The 13668-nt window shown below is 52.3% G+C and overlaps 1 protein-coding gene across 1 annotated transcript in view; it reads right to left on the reverse strand.

The window, feature by feature from the left end:
* LOC144953008 (uncharacterized) overlaps positions 1-13668 on the reverse strand; it is a 455753-nt gene that overhangs the window by 299909 nt on the left and 142176 nt on the right. The gene's annotated exons all lie outside the window — the stretch shown is intronic.

A 13668-nucleotide genomic window follows, 5' to 3' on the forward strand; every position in this document is an offset into this window, starting at 1 on the left:
ACAAGAACAACAACTAACCTAACAACACAACACGACGCGAACACTACCATCCGCAACCCTCAACCAATGCCACCGCGACAATAGAACAATATATACAAACCGGCGAGTGACAATAGCAATGTGTATGCAAAAAGGAAAATAAATGGAAAATTTTTTTTTTTTCTTTCGACTCGTGCAGTGTCCCCTTTTTCTTCCGAGCGTCCCTACAACGGGACATTACCCCGGCAGAGGGGAACACCGGGCGAGCTCGGTGTAGAGCAAAAAACGTCTTCATGAAAATTGTTGAGACCTAGCCCGAGTCCGCCTTGCCGGTCCGTCGTACGGCACCAGACGCGGTTGAACGTCCGGTGGTGCCGGCGGTTCAGGAAGACATCGGCCAGGCATCGAGGACTCGTGCGTGCCCCGGGGTTCAGGCTCTCGACGGTCAGCAGCCGTCAAGCCCGAGGCACCTGGGGGTGGGTCAGGTGGAGACACGTGAGGATCAGCCTGCGACACCTCCCTCCCCGAGTCGACGGTCACATCACACGCCCGGTCGTCACGGCACAGAACGGGGTCACACGGTGCCGCATAGGGCTTCAGTCGGGAGGGGTGCACGTACCAACGGCGTTTCCCCCATTTAATCTGTATACTCTGGGGTCGTGCAACCCGCACAATTTCCACCGGTCCCCTCCAAGGTCTCAACAACTTGGGGGACGTAGCCAACGGTGCATGTGGACAATGCAGCCAGGCCTTATCGCCTGGTTTCCAATCATGCGTATGCACCCTCCGCTCATGCAATTTCTCGTTTGCAATTTGCCGCGACCGCGAATTCAACCTTGCCGCCTCCCGCGCTTCAGTCAATTTGGCGATATTAAATTTGATGTGGTCTGCCAATTTAGATTTTGCACGTGGCTGGGAAATCCCCAGTTGGACGTCCATGGCCGGATCGGCCTCCCGCCCATACATAAGAAAAAATGGGGAAAACCCCGTCGCCGCATGAGGGGCCATTCGATAGGCCGCGAGTACCCCCGGCACCTGTAAGTCTCAATCAACCTGATCGTCGCAGACCTGTTGGCACAACATAGACGTAATCGTCCTGTTCAGACGCTCAACCATCCCGTCAGTCTGCGGGTGGTAGGGGGAAGTACGCACTTTCTTTGTACCCAACAGGTCGCACACCTCGCGCAACAAAACGCTCGAAAAATTCTTCCCTTGATCCGTCAGCAAGCGTTCGGGGGCGCCCTTGTCCAACACATAACCCTGGACAAAGGCGTCCGCCACCGCCGCAGCCGACTGGTTGGCGAGCGGCCATGCCATAGGCCATCGGGTGAAGTATTCCACGCCAACCAGCAGGAACCTATTTCCCCTTGGTGTAGCCGGAAAGGGCCCCAAGATGTCCAACGCTACCAATTCGTTTATACGCGAAACCTGAATGGATTGCAGCGGTGGATTAGCTGCCAATGGTGGCGGTTTCCTTTTGGCGCACCCTACGCATCCCTTAAGAATATTCGCCACGTCGTTACCCATCCCCGGCCAATAATAGTCTCGCTGGATTAGGGCGAGCGTTTTGTGAAAACCCAGATGCATGAGCCGTTCATGAGCTGCCAGAACAACCCTACCCCGCATAGCAACAGGCACAACGAGCACGTGACGCCGGGACATGTTGTCCCACCTCATCAAAAGGCCCTGTCTGCACACCCAGGAACCGACCCGCGCCTCCCCTTCTTCGGGAGCGCCAACTTTCCGACGTAGCGTAAGTAGGGAGCTGTCGGACATCTGGAGGCGGCCCCACTCAATGAGGGGCAACGACAACAGCGAATCCCTCCCCGTGGGGGCGTCCTCTCCCGGGGTGTCAGTGGCGGCGAGCGCAACTCCCGGGGTGCCGGCGACCGGGGGTTTGCACCGCGCCGATCCCAACAAACATGTGCAGTCCGTGCACGGCGGCAACCGCGACAAGGCGTCCGCGTTTGAGTGTCGCAACCCCTTGCGGTAAATCGTCGTGAATTGGTAGTCTTGAAGGACCTCCAACCATCGGGACAATTGGCCCGATGGCTGTGCCACGCGCATAGCGTATTGTAGAGCCGCATGGTCCGTCCGGACCGTAAAATGACGGCCGTAAAGATACGGCCTGAATTGCTGTGTAAAAAACACAATGGCTAACAATTCACGACGAGTTACGCAATAGCGTTGTTCTGCGGGGGAAAGAACCCTACTACCGTAGGCGACCACCCGTTCAACCCCCCCGACCACCTGTGAGAGCACCCCCCCGATACCCGTATTGCTGGCGTCCGTGTCAAGCAAAAACGGTTGTGTGAAATCGGGGTAACACAAGGGGGGAGCCTGCACCAAGGCGTCACGGAGGGAGCAGAACGCAGCCTCCTCTTCCGCCCCCCAGTGAAACCTCACACCCTTAGCCGTCAAAGCGTGCAGGGGCTTGGCTATGGTGGCAAATTGCTTGACAAAACGACGGTAATAGGAGGCAAAACCAATGAAACTACGAACCTCCGTGACCGAGGTTGGCGTTGGCCATGAGCTGACGCAATGCGTCTTAGCAGGGTCCGTCGAGATCCCTGAACGACTCACGATATGGCCCAAATACCTGACCGATTCCCGAAGCAGAAAACATTTAGCCGGTTTAAATTTAAGCTTAGCGGAACGCATCCTGAGGAACACCGCTCTCAGTCGCTGGAGGTGCTCCTCGAAAGTCCGACTAAAGACGATGATATCGTCAAGATAAATCAAACAGGTATCCCATTGGAGGCCCGACAAAACCAATTCCATGAGTCTCTGGAACGTGGCGGGAGCGGAATGTAAGCCCATGGGCAACCGGTTGAATTCAAATAGGCCCCCAGGTGTCCGGAAAGCAGTTTTAGGTTTAGACTCGTTATCGAGTGGCAATTGCCAAAATCCAGAAAGCAGATCGAGTGTGGAAAAAAACTGCGCTCCCGCCAAGGCATCCAGCGACTCATCCATCCTGGGGAGCGGATACGCATCCGCCATCGAGATTTTGTTTAAGCGGCGGAAATCGACACAAAACCGCAAGGACCCGTCCTGTTTCTTTACTAGGACAATAGGAGCACCCCACGGACTAGAAGAGGGCGAAATGATATCGGCCGCCAACATATCATTAACCGCCGATTGCACATGTTCCTTCTCGGCTGGGCTGAGCCGGAAGGGATTCTGACGAATAGGGGCCGCGTCCCCTGTAGCTATGTGGTGGCGCAACAGGTCAGTGCAGCCGATATCGTACTTATGTTTGCTGAACACGTCAGCAAACTCGATGAGCAAACCCCTCAATGCTCCCAATTGCACCCCGGACAAGTTAGCAGAACCCGCACACAGCGAGTCCAACCACTCAGTCCCCTCATCACTTTGAGGATGCGACTTGACAGTGAAATCTGCTTGAGCCACGAGCCGTTCCTCAACGGGTAGCGGCGCGGCGTGAGCCAGCACCGTTCCCTGCGCAATTACGGCCGGCCGCGACCCCGTATTCAGGACCATTACGAACGGCTCACTGTCCCCTCTCACCATGGTTTGAGCAACCGCTAAGTCGAGGCCCTTACTGGCTCTGTTTGACGGCCCCAACAGCACCCCCTGTGCCTCCGCACCCACCTCGAGTGGCTTCCTGAACCGAAGGGGTACTAACATTTGCGATCCCGGGGGCACCCGTACAGTGTGAGTCGCCAGCGCCTGCACCGTCGCACAAACCGTGCGCACTTTGGTAGGGCTCGACAAGAACGCAACCCGCCGACCTGACGGAAGCTCTATGCAGGCCTGATCTATAAGAATTTTGATGGGCATTTTGGACAAAAAGTCCGTACCTAGCAAACAGGGAACGGCCAGCGATGATGATACAAAAATAGGGCCCGCTAATTTAATGTCACCAATGCAAATAGTCGCCCGAATCTGGCCGATGATCCCCAGGGATCCCCCATTCGCCGCATAAAATGGCACGTCTACTGGCAGAAGGGGTCTACTTTGGACGGGAAGAATGTTATAAATAAGGTCCGAGATGATGGTGGCCGACGCACCCGTGTCAACAAGCACCCGGACCTCAACCCCGTCAATGAACCCCGTTACCACGGACGACCCGGCCGACGCAGCCACGATCCTGTGGGCCAATTCGGACCACTCGACTGCTTGCGGGCCGCGTACGGACCCCCCTCGCCGAATTGAACCCCCGGCACCCAGCCGCGAACCCCCCACCGCGAAGCGGCGACCCGAATGTGCCGTGTTTGTGGACCGAACGTGTGAGGTGCCGCGACTTGCCGGGTTTTGTTGGGATGACTTGTGGCCCTGGTCGTCGTCCCGACGTGGTCCTGTGGCGCGCTGACGCGGGGCCCGGCACCCGGCTGCGACGTGACCCCGAAGGCCGCAGTTGTAGCAGACGACGGACGTCGTAGGTTTCGGTTGCTCCAGCTTGCGGGGCGAACGTGTGGGGGAACGACCTCCCGTTCTCCACTCCCCCGGGCGCGATGCAGCGAAGGCCTGCTCCTGCACCGCAGCTGGCTGAGGTTCGGCGATCGTGGCGGCCAGTGCCGCGTTCCCCGCCCATTTGCAGACGACCCCCGGCTTGCGTTTGAGGACCTCGTACGCGTGAATGCTCGTGGCGATCGCCAGGGAGCAGATATCCATCTCGTCTGCCACGTTGATGGGGACCCCCAACTCGTGGGCCAACACCAGCAGCTGCTCCGTCACCATGGCGTCCTTCCCCTCCTTATCCATGCGGGGAAAAGCTGCGTCCGCCAAGGCGAGTAGTGCCGTGCGGTAGGCTAGCGTCGTTTCCCCAGCCACCTTCCGCCGATCGTAGAACTGGTGGCGACACGTGGAGGGCGGCCCGAACACCTTCGCCATCAGGTGTAGTGCGGCCTGGAGCGTAGAGCGGGACGACCTTGCAGCAGATGTGAAGGCTGCAAGCGCGTCGTCGTCAAGCATCGCTGGCAACGCACGCAGGGCAGTGGTGTCGGACCACCCCGACATCTCCTGATGAGCGAGGAACCTTCGTTGGAAGGCTCCCCAGTCGCCCCCATCCGCCTTGAACGCCGACAGCGCGGGCAATCTTTGCTGGAGGACCCGATCGTCGTCGACGTCGGAGAGATTTTCCCGCGCTCCGCTGGAGTTGTGTAAAATGTCGGCTCGGTTGTCAGGCGCAAAATGGAGGGCTCCGGCGCGCGCTGATGACGTGGGCTGCGCTGCGCGGAGGTGTCCGGCCACGTGGCGTCCGTCTTTCCCGCCAATCGGTGGCGGCCCCCCAAAAACGGCGGCAACTTCCAGACTTTTGGCGCGAAGCGCCTTTTGGCGGGAATCCTCCAACGTCGCTTCCTCCACGACCCCCGCAGCCGTTTTTCCGCTCGCCGGAACGGAGATGTCGGCCAAGACAGCGGCGGCGGCGAGTAGCAACTCCGCCAACCGGGAGTGCGCGTCCTGGAGGCTGGTGTCGGAGGCAAGCGGAGCGTCGGCCATCACCGCGAAGTGCTGCATCGGCGGCAACTCCTCGTCCTCTACTCCCGAGGTCGGTGTCCCCGGTACGCCGTCGTCATCCCGACCTCGCTCGTGGGTACGGGTAGTCTTCCTTGTGTCCATACTTCTTGAAGACAGGTTTACTTCTGACGCCAGTTGTAATGTAGTAACTCGGCGGGAGACGACTTCACGGGTAACACACTCTTTATTTTATCAAACTCGTTCACAGGTGACTAACACCTACTTTGTATCTCGGGTGACAAACACCCACTTAGTATCTCGGGTGACAAACACCCACTTAGTATCTCGGGTGACAAACACCCACTTAGCTACTTGGCGACTAACGCCCACTGAGCTACTCGGATGACCAACATCCACTTAGTATCTCGGGTGACAAACACCCACTTAGCTACTCGGCGACTAACGCCACTGAGCTACTCGGATGACCAACATCCACTTAGCTACTCGGCGACTAACGCCACTGAGCTACTCGGATGACCAACATCCACTTAGCTACTCGGCGACTAACGCCACTGAGCTACTCGGGACACTCCCTGCCCGGGGTATCCGTCTCGACTGTGGGTCCCCAGCCCGACCCACGGGGGCGTCGGACCCCGGGTCCCACAGCCTCGCCTCCGAGCCACACAGGGCCCCGGTCCCCACAAGGACGGCGGGACTAGGGGTCTCGTGGCACTAGGTCTTCAGCTCTGTCTTCGGGTCTTCAACTGGGTAACTCTCCCCGAGTGCTCTCGCGCGTCCCCCTTTATACCCCACCTGCGGACGTCGCTGCGAGCACCCACTTATTCGACCAATCGCCGGGCGCTGGCTACGATCCTCTTTTCCCCCATCTCATCGTGCCTCACCACTCACGCCGCGCCGCCCCGTCATCTGTCACTCCCGGCGCGCGCGTCCACACCACGCCCACAACGCGTGCCCAACCCCGCACCCCGCGCCGCCCCGTGATCCATCACTGTCACAGTCGGCGCACGTCAATACCACCACTACATCACCACCCCACCGCCTTTCCGACGCGGCGTCACAACCAGTAGCACGCGCCGGCCATATCGGGGGGATTTTAACCCAGTCTCTCTCCAAGACTCGCATCGCAGCATATAGCTGTACCGACCGAGCTGAGACGACCCAGTCTCTCTCCAAGACTCGCATCGCAGCATATAGCTGTACCGACCGAGCTGAGATGACCCAGTCTCTCTCCAAGACTCGCATCGCAGCATATAGCTGTACCGACCGAGCTGAGACGACCCATCGTTCACTCACTGCACAACATGCACCCTAACAACTGAGGGATACAGTCCCAACGTAACAGGACAACTCCACCTGAACCTTACGAATCTCCAGCCCACTGTTTCAACGCACCTCGGAGTGTCTCACTCTCCGGGCCGTCAGGTCAAGCCATCAGACACAGCATGATGGGACCACACTCTCTGAGCCATGTGAGCGCACAGCCCACTAGGCTAGACAAGCCACGGAGTGTCTCGATCTCCGGGCTGTCAGGTCAAGCTGTCAGACACAGCCTGACGGGACCACACTCTCTGAGCCATGTGAGCGCACAGCCCACTAGGCTAGACAAACCACGGAGTGTCTCGATCTCCGGGCTGTCAGGTCAAGCCGTCAGACACAGCATGACGGGACCACACTCTCTGAGCCATGTGAGCGCACAGCCCACTAGGCTAGACAAGCCATGGAGTGTCTCGATCTCCGGGCTGTCAGGTCAAGCCGTCAGACACAGCATGACGAGACCACAATGTTCGTGTTAGACACGCAACTCTCACTGGGCCATCCTGGTCAGGATCTGCGCCCCAAGATAAGTGACAGCCAGCACCACAATTCCAAATCCATGGCAGCATGTCACCATCGCAATTTAACACCATCACAACACATACAATTTGAATTATGATCCCCCACAGAACTGATCCAATGCCGAACAGGTAGGCACAATTTGTGACGATCCCGAATATTCAATGGTCACAACAATACACCTCACATCCCGTATCCGTACACATCATCTCCGAGACTCGCATTGCAGCATGCAGCTGTACCAACCGAGTGGAGAGAGCAACGCAATTTCACAGCAATTAACGGAAACGCACCCCCGATCGATGTAGAACACAAGGGGCATTCCCGCACAAAAGACATCATCTGTGCAACAACGGACAGGAGCCAACCAGTGAGGTTGAAACACACCGAACCTGTCATTTCAAAAACCCCTTCAACATTAACCATGGGACTCAGGGCATTCGAATTTTGAGAGCAAAAAAACTATACACAAACCCCAAGAATCGCCGAATTGATTAATACAGTATATGCAGTATATGAAATTCGTACAGTCAATCATTTGGCGCAATGCTCCATCCAGTCCCCACATTGCAACACACACAATCAATACTCCAGACAATCCGTACATAGTAAATAATCACAAGCAAGTACCCAACAGTCCATACACTGTTAACAATTCCAAGCAAAGCTCCATATGGTCTGTACCTTGGCAACAATGACGATCAAAGTTTCTTACAGTTACACGTGACAATCACGAGCGAAACTCCATACAGTATACACAATAACAATGGCGATTTCGCAACAAAACGATGTAACAACACGAGTCATTAACACGGCAACCTACAGGATATCAACAGAGCTCGGGACACCCAACAACGAATTAATCATTAACTACACCCAGAAGATACCGATCTCGACGCCGTAATTAACAACAACACTTGTTACAAGCAGACACCCGCATGGAAGCCGCGTCAATTTATCACGCACACAACCGGACGAACACGCTCCGCAAACCAGCGAGTAAAAAAAAACACCCGCGATCGCAACCCGGCACACGCAAGATGGGTGAAGATATTATTTTTCTTGGGGCCGGGTGCTTGTCACGTCACGACTCGCCTGGCGACTGTGAATAGCTGAGGGCGGCAAGGTGGAGCACTGGGACGGCCCGAAGAATCTTTCATGGTGAACACGGCCTGCTCTTGCGAACCCATTCACCTCTCGCGCTCGAGCAGAAGACTGGAACTCCCCCTCTGCAGGCGTTGATGTCGGCGGGAGCGGCATTTGGGCAGCAGGAGCGGCGTTTTGGCGGGAACCGCGACCCGACCAGCCACCGAAATGGCGGGCCCACCGTGTGGCCCGCATGCCCGGGCCTCCCCCGCCAGCCCCCGCAGCGACGATGGTGTCCTCTCCCCGCGGCTCCGTCGCTCCGTTCCCGATGGCGGCGAAGCAGCAGTGCGATGCCACTCCCGCCGCTCCGCGTGCAGCGCCATCTCTCTCTCTCTGTCACCAGGGCTGCCATCCACGGGGCTGTCTGAAGGATGGTCGTCACACCGTCCCTGTTGTACGAAGGCGTCCAGGTGAGTTTTATATTTGTTTTTCGTGTGCCCATTTTACTTCCCTAGGATAACACCTAGCAATATTTATATTTCCACACCTTCTGACGCCAAATGTAGTGGGTTCGAATTAGGTGCACACATACGCAGCTTGGAGGCAACACTATTTATTAACGGTAAGTAATATAACACTGTACATGAGGTGGTGACCACCTTCCTCAACTCACTAACACTCTGGAACGCGACAGAGACTGGACCAGGCAGGCAACGGCCTGCCTGGCCCAGGACGACGACTCGGGACTTGACGACCAATGATGTCTTCTCTTTGGAGTACAGTACAACAGCCTCGCTCTGCGTTCACACCACGCTTATATCTCCTTTGGCGTGGCTGGCTCCGCCCCGGCATGGCTGGCTCTCTTCAGGTCACGCCTCCCTTCCCAGGACACGCCTCACTTCCCCCACCTCTGGGAAGGTCCGGATCCCTCCACCACGTGACCCCCCAGGCACCCCCTTGGGGCCCCCAGCCTTCGTACGGGCCGACACAGTAGTGACCGTTCTATGTCACTACACATGTAATGTAGTGCACAATTGTGCCAGTAATCAGAACACAATAATTGTAGGCATATTCTTGGTTCTTTCGGTAAAGTCACGTAGAAGGGAAATAAAATAATAAAATTATCACGACGTTTCGATTGCAACACAAGCAATCATAATTAGGTGTGAAAACCACAGCAATACAATTTGAAAAAAAGTGGAGTTTTTTCTTAACGTCAGCACCACGAACAGCGATTTGGCAGTTGGTCAGATGGACGAGTCCATCTATGCTCGAACGGAGGAGGGGGAGAGAAGGAGAATGGAAAGTGGTCTGAAAGTCACTGTAAACGTGAACACAATCAATTAAGACCCGAAATGGTTGATCAAATCCTTTCAATGATTGCTAAGCCAGAATCCATCTTCTCGGTTGAAATTGTCTCTGTATATGCGGATAGCCTCATGAACGAATCTCTCATGGTAGCCAGATGGCTTGCAGAGAACCTCTGTCTTGGAGAAGTCAATGTCATGTGAGCCCACTGAATTATAACAGTGGTCTTGCCACGGCTGAGGTGTTGGTCCTACCGTGTTTTAGGTCTGCTTTGTGCTCACGGATGTGGTCCGAGACATGTCGTTTGGTTTCTCCAATGTAACTGCTACCACAAAGGCAACTTAGTTTGTAGACGCCAGGGTACTTTATGTCTGGAATCACATCTTTTACAGACGGGACCAGATCACGGATTTTATGTACTGTGTTGAATCGGACCTGGATCTTGTGTTTATTGAAGATTTTGGAGATATTTTTTGTGACCCCCGCAATGTAGGTTGGTGGTGGTGGTGATGGTTGGTGGTAATGATGGATGGTGATGGGTGGTCATGCTGGGTGGTTGGTGGCGATGATGATGGTTGGTGATAATCATGATAATGATGGGTGGTGATTATGATGGGGAGTAATCATTGTAATGGGTGGTGATGATGGATGAGGGTGGTGATGATGGGTGGTGGCTATAATGGCTGGGTTTTGGTGTTGATCATGATGGGTGATGGTGTGTAATGATGGTGATGGGTGGTTGTGGTGATGATGGTTGGTGATGATGGGTGGTGATTATGATGTGTGGTAGTGATGAAGGGTGATAGTGATGACCATGGGTGTTGTGTATATATATAGGCCTTTTTCCAAAATTGATATTAATAATTTTGCCAATATATATTTTTAAATAATAATCAATCGCGGTGTCGCTTGGGGCAAAAAGGTTGTGATGCGAACCACCTCCCCTCAAACAGCAGCTGCCTTTCACACTCATGACCAGGCAAGGAAGTAGCCATAAAAGGTAATAAAAAAAACGGTGCAAAAAATTAGAGGGGGGGGGTGCTAATGAGTTTCTGGGGAAATCTCTACACGGCTTCAAAGGCCGCATAAAAACGTACAGACAACAGGCGCCACGAGGACAACAGGCAACTTTTTTTAAATATTTTATTTTAATACAACGGTAAAAGTTCGGAACTTAGCGACAATAATACGTCGACATCATTTTCTACCAACACACTCAGCCAGATTAAAAACCAGACTGCAGTCCACATTAGTGGCCTTGCATTATTACTTACCTTATGTTACTCTCATTCACCTCACATTGTTTCTTATTGAATCTTGTTATCTACGTGACTCATCCAAAAGAACCAAGGAATATGAATTTCAGCAGTCAAGAAAGCTTAAGTGAAAACGTAGCTATATCTCCAACCTCAGGGTATCAAAATATAACTCGAGTATAAACAGCACGGATCCCTGGATACAGACGGGGAAAAAAGGATAATAAAACCCTAGGAATATACGTGGTAATAACAATGATACATCACGAATCTTGTATAAACATAAACCAAATAATTATAAAGTATGAGACCGAAGGTCATCCAGAAGCGATACAAGGTGAAATAGGTCAATCACACATGACCAAGATAAAATGAATTCATTGATGAAACGAAACAGAAACCTACATTACGAATCTACACACTGACAGGGAGACTATGGTGTTGAAATCTTTTTTTTCATCACAGAATCCTGCCCGCGAATTTATTGAAGCCTTAGCCAATTGATAAGCATTGGCTAGACCAGGGGTCGGCAACCTGCGGCTCCGGAGCCGCATGCGGCTCTTTTGAACCTTGACCGCGGCTCCGGGGCGGATGCTAGCGAGGGGAGGAGGCGCACTGTGACACCTGCTCTGGCGTTGCCGCTGCTGACAGGTCGCCGCTCCGCTCCACACTGCCCGCCCGGTGACAGGCAATAACGTTGCCGTTGCTTTGTCACATGTTTGGAAGAAGTAAAAACCTTCCTGGGCAGCAAAGAGCTCACCTTTGCTGAGCTGGAACAGCCAGAGTGGCTGGAAAAATTACATTTTATGGTAGACATGACAGCACATCTAAACACGCTAAATACAACCCTTCAGGGGAAAGGAGGCACAGCCCTGCACATGCTGGAGGAGGTTTTGGCATTCGAGCGCAAGTTGACAGTGTTTGTCAAAGATTTACAGAGAGGTACACTGTCTCACTTTCCCTCTTTGAGAGAGTTCAAACAAAGTCATGATACGATAAATTTGGAATATTTCAAGTCTGCAATCACCACAATGCAAAGTTCGTTTGGGAAACGATTCTGTGAGTTCAGAGAGGAAAAAACGACATTATCCTTCCCTGTCACTCCCCTGGCGATCGATCCATCCCTATTGAATATGACTGCATTTGCAGGTGTAAGTCAACCTGATCTTGAGATGGAACTGGCCGATATAGCCGACAAAGATATATGGGTGTCCAAGTTCAAATGCTTGACCGCTACTCTTGAGGATGTTGCCCGTCAGAAGGCCATTCTGGCTCAGAATCATAAATGGAGTGATATTGAAAACCTTCCCAAACAGGACAAACTTGTATTCGAAACATGGAATGCCATCCCCAACACTTATATAAACATGAAAAAGTATGCATTTGGAGTCCTGTCGATCTTCGGCTCCACATATGTATGTGAGCAGGTCTTCTCCAACATGAACTATATTAAAAACAAACATCGATCACGCCTCACAGATGACAGCTTGCAAGCCTGTGTGAAAATGAAGGTGACGTCTTACAGCCCTGATGTGCAGACACTGTGCACTGAGGTTCAGGAGCAAAAATCCCATTAACCAGGTAATTTAGCTATTAATTTGCAAAAATATATTTTACATTGTTAAGTGAAAAAGTCCTTTTTTTATTCAGATTGACAGCTGACTGCACGATCCTGTATATAGCAATAAGGTAAGAAACAATATATGCAGTGTTATATTTGTTTTAATAGTTGCAATGGTTTTGCGGCTCCCAGTTTATTTTTTCCTTCGGAAACGGGTCCAAGTGGCTCTTTATGTCTTAAAGGTTGCAGACCCCTGGGCTAGACAGACAGGCACACTGCATAATCTTACCAATGAATTCATTGAGATCTACTTTTGCTTTCGGGACATGTTTCTTTATTGCTTTTCGTATGGATATTGTCACATTAATTTTTAAGGACTTTTTCCCATCGCCGTGAATGCTCGCTTTACTCTGAGGAATTAACCGATTGTTCTGTTACCCAGTTTAACAAACGTAATCATTGAGGGTTAAATGTACGGAGCAATGAGGAGGACATCTCCAAGAGTACTGTGTTAACATTCCAAGCATAAGAGTTTGATTATTAGAGTGTTATGTTTTTGTTTAGAGATTAAAGTTGCTTAACACAGAAGTGTCTGAGTGGTGCCTTCCTAAGTTTATGCATAATAATCTTAATTAATTAGAACTATATCCTGCGGTGAAATCTGAATCTTGAGACCTAACATAAAACACGAAGACATAATCAGTAAAAGTTAAAGCTGATTGATAATACAACCCTAAATTTTGATTCAAAGCTTTCGTGACTGCAGGGATTCATATTCTTGGTTAATAGAAATATAGTTTTATTATTTCCCTTCTGCGTGACTTTACCGACGTGACTTTACCTAAAGAACCAAGAATATGAATACAACCCTAGACAACGAAGCCGAGCTTAATCAGCATACTTACATCACACTTTCATAACTTCATACAATTCATTGTATTATCCCGATTGATAATAAAACCCTAGGCAACGAGGCAGAGCTTAATTATCATAATTTTAACAAAAATAAAGACCCCATTTATACAACAGTGTTGACGCTGATGGTGGTTTTTATAGGTGGTTGATGATGATGGGTGTTTATGCTGATGATGGGTGGTGGTGCTGATGATGGGTGGTGGTGATGATGATGGGTTATGGTGATGATGATGGGTGGTGCTTATGATGGGTTGTGATGATGATGGGTGGTGGTGGTAGTGGTAATGA

Source organism: Lampetra fluviatilis, chromosome 71 (genome assembly GCF_964198595.1).
Source record: "Lampetra fluviatilis chromosome 71, kcLamFluv1.1, whole genome shotgun sequence".
NCBI lineage: Eukaryota > Metazoa > Chordata > Hyperoartia > Petromyzontiformes > Petromyzontidae > Lampetra > Lampetra fluviatilis.